Below are 14,081 nucleotides of genomic sequence, written 5' to 3' on the forward strand. Positions count from 1 at the left end.
GTGTGGGGTGAGGGGGGGTGTGGTGTGGGTGTGGAGGGGGGGGTGTGGTGTGGGGGGGAGGGGGGGTCTGGTGTGGGGGGAGAGGGGTGGTGGTGTGGGGAGGGGGGGTGTGGTGTGGGGGAGGGGGGGTGTGGTGTGGGGGAGAGAGGGGGTGTGGGGGAGGGGGGTGTGGGGAGAGGGGGTGTGGGGAGGTGGGGGTGTGGGGAGGTTGGGGAGAGGGGGGGTGTGAGGGGGAGGTGGGGGAGAGGGGGGTGTGTGGGGGAGGGGGAGAGGGGTGTGTGGGGGAGGGGGAGAGGGGTGTGTGAGGGGGAGGTGGGGGAGATGGTGGGTGTGTGGGAGAGGGGGGGTGTGAGGGGGAGGTGGGGGAGAGGGGGGGTGTGAGGGGGTGGTGGGGGAGAGGGGGGGGTGTGTGGGGGAGAGGGGGGGTGGTGGGGGAGAGGGGGGTGTGTGTGGGGGAGAGGGGAGGTGTGTGGGGGAGGTGGGGGTGAGGGGGGGTGTGGGGAGGTGGGGGGTGAGGGGTGTGTGGGGAGGTTGGGGGTGAGGCAGGGTGTGGGGAGGAGGGGGTGAGGGGGGGTGTGGGGAGGAGGGGGAGAGGGGGTGTGTGAGGGGGGGGGGTGTGTGTGGGGGAGGTGGGGGTGAGGGGGCGTGTGGGGAGGTGGGGGAGAGGGGGGGTTGTGTGGGGGAAGAGGGGCGGTTGTGTGGGGGAGAGGGGGGTTGTGTGGGGGAGGGGGGGTTGTGTGGGGAGAGGGGGGGTGTGTGGGGGAGAGGGGTGGGGTGTGTGGGGGAGAGGGGTGGGTTGTGTGGGGGGAGGGGGTGTTATGTGGGGTAGGGGGGAGTGTGTGGGGGAGAGGGGTGGGTTGTGTGGGGGGAGGGGGGGTGTGTGGGGGAGAAGCGGGGGGTGTGTGGGGGAAGCGGGGGGTGTGTGGGGAGGTGGGGGAGAGGGGGGTTGTGTGGGGGAGGGGGGGTTGTGTGGGGGAGAGGGGTGGGGTGTGTGGGGGAGAGGGGTGTGGGGGGGAGGGGGGGTTATGTGGGGTAGGGGGGGTGTGTGGGGGAGAGGGGTGGGTTGTGTGGGGGGGGTTGTGTGGGGTAGGGGGGGTGTGTGGGGGAGAGGGGGGGTGTATTGGGGAGAAGGGGGGGATGTGTGGGGGAGAAGTGGGGGGGTGTGTGGGGGAGAGGGGGGTGTGTAGGGGAGAAGGGGGGTGTGTGGGGGGGAGAAGGGGGGTGTGTGTGGGGGAGAGGGGGGTGTGTGGGGGAGGGGGGGAGTGTGGGGGAGGGGGGGTGTGTGGGGAGGTGGGGAAGAGGGGGGGTGAGTGGGGAGGGGGGGTGTGTTGGGGAGAGGGGGGTGTGTGTGGGGAGGTGGGGGAGGGAGGGGTGTGTGTGGGGAGGTGGGGGAGGTAGGGGTGTGTGTGGGGAAGGGGGGGGTGTGTGGGGAGAGGGGCGGAGAGGGGGGGTGTGGGGGGGGAGGTGGGGGGTGTGTGGGGAGGTGGGGGGTGTGTGGGGAGATGGGGGAGGTGGGGGCTGTGGGGGGTGTGTGGGGAGGTGGGGGATGTGTGGGGAGACGGGGGAGAGGGCGGTGTGTGTCGGGGGGGGTGTGTGGGGAGAGGGGCGGAGAGGGGGGTGTGGCGGAGAGGGGGGTGGCGGAGAGGGGGGGTGTGTGGGGAGGTGGGGGAGGTGGGGGGTGTGTGGGGAGATGGGGGAGAGGGCGGTGTGTGTGGGGGAGAGGGGGGTCTGTGTGGAGGGAGGGTGTGGGGAAGGTGGGGGAGAGGTGGGTGTGTGTGGAGGGGGGGTGTGGGGGAGAGGTGGGTGTGTGTGGAGAGGGGGGTTGTGGGGGAGATGTGGGTGTGTGTGGAGGGGGGGTGTGGGGGAGAGGGGGGTGTGTGGGGGGGAGGGGAGGCTGTGAGGGAGGAGGGGAGGGGTGGGGGGAGGGGAGGTGGGGTGGTTGGAGGGGGAGGGGAGGATGTGGGGTGGTCCGGGGGTGTCTGTGGGGGGAGGGGAGGCTGGGGGGGAGGGGAAGAAGGGAGGCGGTGGGTGGGGGAGAGGGGAGGCTGTGGGAGGGGGAGGGGGGGAGGCTGTCGGTGGGGAGGGGGGAGAGGCTGGGGTGGAGGGGGGGAGGCGAGGCTGGGGGGGAAGTGCGGGAGGCGAGGCTGGGGGGGTGGGGAGGAGAGGCGCGGTTGGGGGGAGGGGAGGCGAGGCTGGGTGGGGGGGGGAGGGGAGGCAAGGGGGTGGGTGGAGGGGAGGGGAGGCCAGGGGAGAGGGGCAGGCTGGGGGCGGGAGGGGAGGCTGTGGGGTGGGGTGGGGATAGGATGTTGGGGAGGGTGGGGTGAGGCGAGGCCATGGGGAAGGGTGGGGTGAGGTGAGGATGTGGGGGAGAGTGGCATGAGGGGAGGCTGTGAGGGGCGGTGGGGTGATGGGAGGCTGTGAGGGGCGGGGGGGGTGAGGGGAGGCTGTGAGGTTCAGGGGTAGAGGGGAGGCTGTGAGGGGCCGGGGAGAGGAGGCTGTGAGGGGCGAGGAGAGAGAAGGCTGTGAGGGGCAAGGAGAGAGAAGGCTGTGAAGGACGGGGGGAGAGGATGCTTTGAGGGGCATGGGGTAGAGAGGAGGCAGTGAGGGGCAGGGGATTGGGGAGGCGGCTTTGAGGTCCCGGTGGCGAGGAGGCTGTGAGAGGTGAGGAGGAGGCTGATGGTGGGAGGCTGTGAGGGGCAGGGAGAAAGGAGGCTATGAGGGGCAGGGAGAGAGAATGCTTTGAAAAGCGGGGGGAGAGAAGGCTGTGAGGGGCAGGGGAGAGGAGTCTGTGAGGGGCGGGGTGAGGAGGCTTTGAGGTGTGGGAGGGAGAGAACGCTGAGGGGCAGGTGGAGAGGCTGTGAGGGGTAGGGATGAGAAGGCTGTGAGGGGCGGGGGAGAGGAAGCTATGAGGGGCCTAGGGAGATGAAGCTATGAGGGGCGTTGGGAGAGGAGGCTATGATGGGTGGGGAGGAGGCTGTGAGCGGTGAAGGAAGCTGTGAGGGCCATTGGGAGGTTGTGAGGGGCATGGGGAGAGGAAGCTGTGAGGGGCGGGGGGAGAGAATGCTTTGAAGGGCAGGGGGAGAGAAGGCTGTGAGGGGCAGGCAGAGGAGAAAAGGATTTGAGAGCCCAAGGGGAGAGGATGCTGTGAGGGGCGGAGGGGAGAAGAGACTCTTAGGGGCGGGGAGGAGGCTGTGAGCGGAGAATGAAGCTGTGAGGGCCGTCGGGAGGCTGTGAGGGGCATGGGGAGAGGAAGCTGTGATGGTCGGGGAGAGGCTGTTCGGGTGGCATCATTGTGGCAGTGCAGGAGGCCCATGATGGACATGTCATCAAGAGAATGGGAGGGGGAGTGGAAATGGTTTGCAACTGGGAGGTGCAGTTGTTTGTTGCGAACCGAGCGGAGGTGTTCTGCAGGACACGTCCATCATGGGCCTCCTGCAGTGCCACAATGATGCCACCCGAAGGTTGCAGGAACAGCAACTCATATTCCGCTTGGGAACCCTGCAGCCCAATGGTATCAATGTGGACTTCACCAGTTTCAAAATCTCCCCTTCCCCAACCGCATCACAAAACCAGCCCAGTTCGTCCCCTCCCCCCACTGCATCACACAACCAGCCCAGCTCTTCCCCTCCACCCACTGCATCCCAAAACCTGTCCAACCTGTCTCTGCCTCCCTAACCTGTTCTTCCTCACCCATCCCTTCCTCCCACCCCAAGCCGCACCTCCATCTCCTACCTACTAACCTCATCCCACCTCCTTGACCTGTCCGTCTTCCCTGGACTGACCTATCCCCTCCCTACCTCCCCACCTATACTCTCCTCTCCACCTATCTTCTTTTCTCTCCATCTTCGGTCCGCCTCCCCCTCTCTCCCTATTTATTCCAGAACCCTCACCCCATCCCCCTCTCTGATGAAGGGTCTAGGCCCGAAACGTCAGCATTTCTGCTCCTGAGATGCTGCTGGGCCTGCTGTGTTCATCCAGCTCCACACTTTGTTATCTTAGTTAATTTTTTTAGTTCTAATGAAGAGGAAGGGGTGGGAATACATTAACTGATGTACTGGAACAGAGTTGTGGGAGGGGTCACACCCACAAAAAGACAGGCATCACTGCAGCCCATGTGAGTACCCATGGTCATACACCTTTTAATTAGAAGAAGTGAGATGAGTTTTAGGAGTAAGTGTTCAATGGGAGAATAAGCATAGCCAGGCAGATGAGGATAGTGGATGGTGACTGTTTCGGTTTGCATTTGAAGAGGAGACAGAGAGTCTTTAGACAGTAGTGGACAATGGAGGTGTAGAGGGAATGAACATCTGTTGTGAAAAAGTTATGACCATGGAACCAAACTGTTATACTGTCAGGGGTTGGTGGATTCTAAGGTGGGAAGCTGTGAGGAAAACATCTCCAGAGGAAATTGTGTTAGCGACAGTCATGGAAATCTGAACCAAAAACAGAAATTACTGGAAAATCTCAAGTCTGGCAGCATCAGTGGAGAGAAATCAGAGTTAATGTTTTGGGTCCTGTGACCCTACTTCAAACTGGTGATGGCTGGGCAAAGTGACAAAAAAACTGCAGACGCTGGAATCCAAGGTAGACAATCAGTAAGCTATTATAGCTAGGAAAAGGATTGTTTTTACACAGAACATGGAGAGGTGGAGAGTAAACGATAGGTAAAAATAGAGCCCAAAGAGAGAGAAAAACAGACAGACAAAGGACTGGTTAGAGGTCACTCAAGGGGAATGAATAGCTGCTAATGAGGACTATTGGTAGCTGACAATGGGTAGTGTGTGATAGCAGCCCATGTGTTAACAAGTCCTGAACATAATGGTTGGATATTCAGTGTCGGGTCATTCGTCTGTGGGAGATGGGAAGAAATGTCTCTGAGTTGGAGTCCAGCCTGTGTGAAGTAGAGGTTGTGCTGGCTTTGGAGGAGGTCCAGAACAAGTATCACAAAAATGATCCTGGGAGCGAAGGGCTTGTCAGTGAGGAATGTTTGAGGACTTTGATGAAGTTTAGAAGGAAAGGAAGTGGATCTGATTGAACCTTATCAAATACTGACAAGCCTGGATGGTGTGGACATGGAGAAGATGTTTCCACTAGTAGGAGAAACTAGGACCGGAGGCCATAGCCTCCGAGTGAAGGGACAACCCTTTAGAACTGAGATGAGATTGAATTTCTTCAGCTAGAGGATGATTAATCTGTGGAACTTATTGCTGCAGGGGGCTGTAGAGGCCAGGTTATTAAGTGCAATTAAGATGGATAGGTTCTTGATCAGTAACGGCATCGAGAGTTATAGGGACAAGGCAGAAGAATGGTGTCGAGTAACGTATCAGCAACGATCGAATGGCAGAGCAGACTGATAGACCGAATGGAATAACTTTTTCCTGTATCTTATGGCCTATCTGATAGAAACATGTGAGATGCTGAGTGGATTTAGTAGATGACAGGGTAGAAGTTGAAAGGATGTTTCCCTTTGTGGGAAAGATTAGAATTTGGGCCCACAGATTAAGAATAAAGGGTGTCCCATTTAAGATGGAGTTTGAGAATTTTCTTTCGCAGTCTGTTTAATTCTTTTCCTCAGAGAATAGTGAATGCAGTGTCATGGAATATTATTTCTACATGAAGTGTGATAGAATCTTCAATGATAAGGAAGTCAAAGAGCACAAGGGGTAGGCAAGGGATTAGAGTTCAGGTCACAATTAAATCAATAGAGGACCATGCTTGAGGAGCAGATCAGCCTCATCCTGCTTATAATTCAAATGTTGGTATGTGTTTTGGTAGGGGATCCCGGGCGACCTTTGTCGTATTGCTGTAGAGGAAGTCAGTGAGCTGAGGTGATGTATAATTCAGCGGTTTCTGTTTTCTGTGATGTCTCACAGCCACCTGGACTTCTGATTTCCACTTGCCTATTCCAGTGCCCTTCTAAACAGTCAACATCCAGATGAGATCGCTGATACCAACCATCTCCGATCTCGCAATGTAACTGCCCACCATCTTAATACCTTGCAGTGGCTGACCTTGTAATGTAGGTACTAGTGCTCAGCAGATCACAGCCAATGACCATTTCGACATTCAGAAAGTCTTTGGATATATGGCCACTTTCCAAAGCCAGATAGTGAGAACTGGACGACAGATTCTACACAAAAGTCTGAAAAGCTTCTACTTATGGTGGAATTTCTTGATCAGATAAGTCACCAGTTCAGAGGTCCTAGAGCGCACCAATTGTATCAACATAAATTCATTGCTTGTCCTAAGTTGAGGAGTCCTGGAAATCTTGAAAGATTGTACGCCTTTTTTATACTCATTTGTGGGATGTGGACATCGCCGGTTTGCCAGCATTTATTGCTCCTGAGAAGATGGTGATAGCTCTCTTCTTGAACTGCTGCTGATCCATGATGCTATAAGGGAAGGAATTCCAGGATTTTGACCCAGTGACACTGCAGGAACAGTGATATATTTCTATGATGTGGAGATGCCGATGTTGTACTTGGGTGGAGAAGGTCAAAAATCACACAACACCAGGTTATAATCCAACAGGTTTATTTGAAAATGCAAGCTTTCAGAGCTCAGCTCCTTCCTCAGGCATAGTGTGAGAGAGAGGGTATAAAACACAGAATTTATAAGCAGAAAGGTAACGACTGTAGAACTAGCTGCCTCTTATTGCATCTTTAATTGGTTAGAAAGGAGACTACTGATTAAAATGCAAAATCCAGATTCCTCTGAAGTCATTGAGATAATTAAAAGTTTTATTGATGTATACGAGAGGTGACATCTCAGGTCAGACAATGCATTTTAGGTGTGAGGTCTTGCTTAGAATCTATCTATGTTTTAAACTTGGATCAGGTGTTTTTTGTGCAAGACAAAATGTGTTTGCAACTACACAAACATCTTGGATAAAGTAATGCTGATTGTGAATGTTGTGTGAGAGCATGTATGTGAAAGAGAGGGTGTGGGTGTGTTTGTGTGAGAAAGTGTGCATCTATGTGTGTGTTTAAGTGTGTGCAGGAGTGTATAGTGTGGTCGAGTCACCAGGAATGTGACATGAACCTAAGATCATGATTGAAGTTGTTTTTGTGGGTATGGAACTTGGCTTTCATCCTCTGCTCAGTGATTTTATGTCGTTTTGTATCTCGAAGTCCACTTTGGAGGATGCTTACCTGAAGATCAGAAGCTGAATTTTCTTAACCCTGAAGTGTGGCCCCACTGGGAGGGAGCACCCCTGTCCAGTGATCATTGTACAGTACCCAGTCGTCCAATGTTAGTGTCTGCGTGGCCTTGCCAATATACCATGCCTTGGGGCATCCTTGCCTGCATTGTATGAGATAGACAATATTGACTGAGTCACATGAATATCTGCCATGTACGTGGTGGGTGGTGTTCCCATGTGTGACGCACAGTCTCACACACATACACACACGAATTATTTCATCCAAGATGTTTGTGTAATTGCAGGTACATTCTGTTTTGCTAAAGAAAACCTGAATCTGTGTTAAAACATAAACAGATCATAGAGATCTATAAAAGGCAAACAGAACCAGATAAGGTAGATTCAGGAAGGATGCCCCGAGTGGTGGGGGAGACCAGAACCATAGTTTACAACCTAAGGATATAGAATTGACAGAAGTTTCTTCACCCAGAAAGTGGAACACCTGGGCAATACATTACCACAGAGAGCAGTCAACTTTAAAACATGGTATGATTTCAAGAGGAGTTGGATATAGCACTGGGGCTAAAGGGATCAAAGGATCTGGAGAAAAGCTGGAACAGGCTATTGATCATAACAAATGCAATGTTTTTATGTTACAGATAGATGTCAACTTATGAGAAGTGCAACAGTGTTCCCTACAGGACTTCCTTCTGAGAGAAAGAGACAAATCATTGTGCAGACTAGCTTTTTAATATATGGCAATGACCTGGATTCGGCTGTACAGCACAAAACCGTAAAAGTAATAACAGTGAAAAAGCTAGCAACAGAATAAGTACACAGCTGTATGAAATGATACATTTTCAGAGAAGGTGGAGGAATAAGACCATAAGACGTAGGAGTGGAAGTAAGGCCATTTGGCCCATCAAGTCCACTCTGCCATTTAATCATGGCTGATGGGCATTTCAACTCCACTTCCCTGCACGCTCCCTGTAGCCCTTGATTCCTTGTAAGATTAAGAATTTATCAATCTCTGCCTTGAAGACATTTAACATCCCAGCCTCCACTGCGCTCCACAGGCCCACCACTCTCTGGCTGAAGAAATGTCTCCTCTTTTACGTTGTAAATTTACCCCCTCTAATTCTAAGGCTGTGCCCACAGGCCCTAGTCTCCCCACCTAACAGAAACAACTTCCCAGTGTCCACCCTTTCTAAGCCATGCATTATCTTGTAAGTTTCTATTAGATCTCCCCTCAAGCTTCTAACTCTAATGAATACAATTCCAGGATCCTTAGCCATTCATTGTATGTTAAACCTACCACTCCAGGGATCATCCGTGTGAATCTCCGCTGGACACACTTCAGGGCTAGTATGTCCTCCCTGAGGTGTGGGGCCCAAAATTGGACATAGTATTCTAAATGGGGCCTGACTAGAGTGTTATAAAGTCTCAGAAGCACTTCACTGCTTTTATATTCCAGCCCTCTTGAGATAAACGACAACATTACATTTGCTTTCTTAATCACAGACTCTGCCTGCAAGTTAACCTTTAGAGAATCCTGCACCAACACTCCCAGATCCCTTTGTACTTCTGCTTTATGAATTTTCTCACTGTTTAGAAAATAGTCCATGCTAGCCCATGCTTGGACAAGCATATGGACGTACATGGAATAGTGTAGGTTAGATGGGCTTCAGATTGGTATGACAGGTCGGCACAACATCGAGGGCCGAAGGGCCTGTATTGTGCTGTAATGTTCTATGTTCTATGTATTCTTTTTTTCCAAAGTGCAAAACCTCGCATTTGCTCACGTTGAATTTCATCAGCCATTTCCTGGATCACTCTCCTAAACTGTCTAAATCTTTCTGCAGCCTCCCCACCCCCTCAGTACTACCTGCCCGTTCACCTATCTCTGTATCATCGGCAAACTTTGCCAGAATGCCGCCAGTCCCTTCATCCAGATCATTAATATATAAGGTGAACAGCTGCGACCCCGACACTGAACCCTGCGGGACATCACACGTCAGCAGTTGCCATTCCGAAAAAGAGCCTTTTATCCCAACTCTCTGTCTTCTGTCAGACAGCCAATCCTCAATCCAAGCCAGTAGCTCACCTCGAACACCGTGTGCCCTCACCTTACTCAGCAGCCTCCTGTGAGGCACTGTATCAAAGGCCTTTTCCAAGTCTAGATAGAATGGTGGTATTTAAAATGTAGAACAGGATCAGAGAGTACCCTGGGAATATAAATTGCCCGTAGTGTTTGGGGGTGTGTGGGTTATAGGGGGACGGGTCTGGGTGGGAAGCTTCAAGGGGTGGTGCAGACTTGCTGGGCCGAAGGGCCTGTTTCCACGCTGTAGGAAATCTAATCTAATCTAATATGCGTACAGATTTTTGATGGTTAAGTTGAGAGGGAAAGAAAGGGGACCATTGGATTACTTCATGGCTCTGTCGATGTCTGGGCAACTTTAAAGCTGGTATGCAAGACCTGATTTTGAGATTCCCACCTCTGCCTCCGTCACTGGCAGTTTTGGAGTAGGGATATAGCCACCTTTGCCAATTCCATTGCTGGAAAGGACATTTCAGACTCTGCCACAATTTTGAACATGGGCGGCATGGTGGCTTCGTGGTTAGTACAGCTGCCTCACAAGCCAGGACCCGGGTTCGATTGCAGACTCGGGTGATTGTCAGTGTGTAGTTTGCATTGGCATGGTTTTACTCCATGTGCTGCAGTTTCTTCCCGCAGTCCAAAATGTGATTAGGTGGATTGGCCATGCTAAATTATCCGTAGTGTCCTGGGATGTGCAGGCTAGCTGGAGTAGTCAAGGAAAATGCAGGGTTACAGGGATAGGATAGGATGCTGTTCAGAGGGTCAGTGTGTACTCAATGGGCCAAATGGCATGCTTCCACACTGTAGGGATTCTAACATGATTCTGTTCTATGATTCTGTGTCTGAACCATGGAGGAAATCCTAGTTTGAAAGTTGGAATGAAATAAATGATCAGGCATTAGTCATTCCCTTTGATAAACATTAACAATGTTTTGAGAAGGTAAGAGGATCAATCCAACAAATGCAATGGAAGTTGTAGTGAAAACCTTTCAATCTAGTCCAAATAAACACTTATTAGTCATCACTCATTCTTGGAGCTCAGCAAAACATTCATAACAATGCTACCAAGCAGTTGCATCAATAGAATCAGGCTGAACAGAAGACCAGGCATCTGTTTTGCTAGATGGCCTTATTATGGCTGCTTTGTTGACTTTCTCACTGACTCATGCATTCAGCCTGGCAGAGGACTGGTCATAAAATTGTAAGAGTGATTGATAGATTGACAGTGATATCCTGCATTCATGACTTGTTCTTCAAGGTGATTTTCCAATGCTTATGTGTTTATTCTAAAAATTTTAAATCTGTGTGAAGTTGGAAAATATTATTTCTTCCATGTCTAGAAAATGATGTTAGATCAATTATTAATGTTAAATCTGAGGTTTCTAGGTTTTTGTTAACCAAATGTGTTGAGTAATGTTGAGCAAACAGTTACGGGCGGTCTCCAGGTTGCAAATAGATTCTGTTCCTAGTACATTTGTAAGTTAATTTGTATGCATATTGGACCACAATATTACATGAAAGAGCCATTTGTAAGCATAAGCAACCATTTGCATTTTAGATCTTTAAAATGTTAATATAGGATCCCTTATATAGGTGTGAATAGTAGTCAGTAAGATGTTTGTAAATCAGGGACTGCCTGTATATGGGGTTGCAGATCAACCATGATCTTATTATCTTGCAGAATGGTTCTTATGTTTGTATTGTGGAGGATAGACACTAACACAGACTGTTTTTCACATCTTGATGGCTCAATACCCCTTTTATCCATGGATTTCAATTTTGCTCACCAGCCTAGATAATAAAATGTGAGGCTGGATCAGCACAGCAGGCCAAGCAGCATCTCAGGAGCACAAAAGCTGACGTTTCGGGCCTAGACCCTTCATCAGCTCTCTGATGAAGGGTCTAGGCCCGAAACGTCAGCTTTTGTGCTCCTAAGATGCTGCTTGGCCTGCTGTGTTCATTCAGCCTCACATTTTATTATCTTGGATTCTCCAGCATCTGCAGTTCCCATTATCTCTTGCTCACCAGCCCATTATGTTGCACTTCATGGAACAATTTTGGACGTCCATGCCCATCTCATTCACCACACTATTCTCAACAAAACTCAGAGACACAAATAGAAGTTGCCAAAACGTCAATTCTGATTCTTTTCACAGATTCTGCCAGACCTGCTGAGCTTTTCCAGCAATTTCTATTTCTGTCTCTGATTTACAGCATCCGCAGTTCTTTCGGTTTTTAAAGCTTTTTGTCATATAATTGAAGAATCAAATAAATCATTAAAGCATAATTTTCCCAAAGGAAACCTGTGCTGTTTGTAGGCTAGAACAGTTAAATACAATAGATTTTCTTCCGACCAATGAACCAGATGATTTATTTTTACAATAATCCGGTAATTTCATGTACAGTATTAACTAATATTTGATTCCAGATTAATATAGGTGAATTTAAATGCCCCAGCAGCAATAATGGGATTTGAACTCATGTCTCTGGTCCATAAGTGCAGAACAGTAGAACACTAAAACAGAATCAAGTCAGTATGAGAGATAATGGGAACTGCAGATGCTGGAGATTCCAAGATAATAAAATGTGAGGCTGGATGAACACAGCAGGCCAAGCAGCATCTCAGGAGCATCTCAGGACCCTCTGATGAAGGGTCTAGGCCCGAAACGTCAGCTTTTGTGCTCCTGAGATGCTGCTTGGCCTGCTGTGTTCATCCAGCCTCACATTTTATTATCAAGTCAGTATGTTCTTGTTGCCTAAGCTACCTTTCTATTGTCTCTTGATTATCCAGTCCTAAAATGTAAGTTCTCATCAGATGAACTGTCAAGGACACTTGGAGGAAGTGAACATTTAATCAGTGCTGAAGAAGTCTGTTTAATATACCTGACTAGAAAAAGCAGAATACTGTAATGAAATTAAATCTGTTTGGAAAAAAAAATCAAATACATATCCACTGTCACGTCCAGGATAGAACTTTATTCAGCTGGTATGCTTTTAATAAGGAAAGGTTTAGCCACTTTATTGGACCACAGTTAAAACTCTTACAAGAGGATCATTTTAAACAGAGTGCTGTGCGAGAATTGTTAGGAATTTATCCTTTTTCCTTAGGGCAGTGTCAAACAACAGAAAGGACGAATTTGCCCCTTGTTTAGGGGCAGTGACACTATTCTAATCATGTCCTCATGCACGAATGTTACTAGCAAACAATGCTAGCGAGTTTTGAGAAGATTTGTAGCTCAGGTTGAATTTCTGGATGTGAGTTTGCTCGCTGAGCTGGAAGGTTAGTTTTCAGACGTTTCGTCACCATTTTATTATTTGAAAAAATATACTTTATTCATAAGATGTACAAAAAATAAAACATATTTATACACCTACCCAGTCATGCAAGTCGCTCTGGGTTACCCAGGAGGTACGTACACCAACTAAAGGGAAAAAAAACAAAGAAAAAAAAACAAAGCAAAGAAAATACCCCGGCAGTCATCACCCCGCACAGTCCCAGTTGGCCCCCAGACCAGTTGGGGAAGGCGCCAGCTGGGCCCAGTTACCAGATAGGGCCCTTTTTCCTATTCTGGACGAGGGGTTTCATACCGTGGTCTTTCCCCACCGCGCCTTGGCGGCGGTTGCCCCAAGCTTTAGCGCGTCCCTCAGCACGTAGTCCTGGACTTTGGAGTGCGCCAGTCTGCAACACTCGGTCGGGGTCAGTTCTTTCAGCTGACAGACCAGCAAGTTGCGAGCAGACCAAAGAGCGTCTTTCACCGCATTGATGGTCCTCCAGGCGTAGTTGATGTTGGTCTCGGTGTGCGTCCCGGGAACAGCCCGTAGAGCACGGAGTCCCGCGTCATGGAGCTGCTCGGGACGAACCTCGACAAATATCACTGCATCCACCTCCAGACCCCCTGCGCATAGGCACACTCCAGAAGGAGGTGATTGACAGTCTCGTCGCCCCCGCAGCCACCTTGAGGGCAGCGTGCGGTGGCGCAGAGATTCCGGGCATGCATAAAAGATCTCACTGGCAGAGCCCCTCTCACCACCAGCCAAGCAATGTCCTTGTGCTTGCTTGAAAGGTCTGGCAATGAGGTATTCTGCCAAACGACTTTGGCAGTCTGCGTGGGGAACCACACGATGGGATCCACCCTCTCCTTTCCCCGAAGGGTCTTGAGGATACTACGTGCTGACCACTGCCTGATGGCCTTGTGGTCAAAGGTGTTTCCCTTCAAAAATTTCTCCACGAAGGACAAGTGGTACGGAACGGTCCAACTACTCGGAGCGTTCCGTGGCAACGAGGCTAGGACCATCCTTCGCAACACCGGGGACAGGTAGAACCTCAGTAAGTAGTGACACTTGGTGTTTGCGTACTGAGGATCTACGCACAGCTTGATGCAGCCGCACACAAAGGTAGCCGTCAGGGCAAGGGTGGCGTTCGGTACGCCCTATCCTCCATTTTCCAGGTCTTTGTACATGGTGTCCCTGCGGACCCGGTCCATCCTCGACCCCCAAATGAAGTGGAAGATGGCCCGGGTGACCGCAGCGGCGCAGGTTCGGGGAATAGGCCAGGCCTGCGCCACATACAACAGTACTGAAAGCCCCTCGCACCTGACAACCAGGTTCTTATCCGCGATGGAGACGGACCGGAGCGTCCACCTGCCCAGCTTCTGCTTCAGTTTGGTGATACGCTCCTCCCAAGTCTTAGCGCATGCCCCAGCTCCACCGAACCAAACACCCAGCACCTTCAGGTAGTCTGTCCTGACAGTGAAGGGGACGAAGGAGCGGTCGTCCCAGTTCCCGAAGAACACGACCTCGCTCTTACACCTATTGACTTTGGCACCCAAGGCCAGTTCAAAC

Source organism: Stegostoma tigrinum, chromosome 11 (genome assembly GCF_030684315.1).
Source record: "Stegostoma tigrinum isolate sSteTig4 chromosome 11, sSteTig4.hap1, whole genome shotgun sequence".
Taxonomy (NCBI): domain Eukaryota; kingdom Metazoa; phylum Chordata; class Chondrichthyes; order Orectolobiformes; family Stegostomatidae; genus Stegostoma; species Stegostoma tigrinum.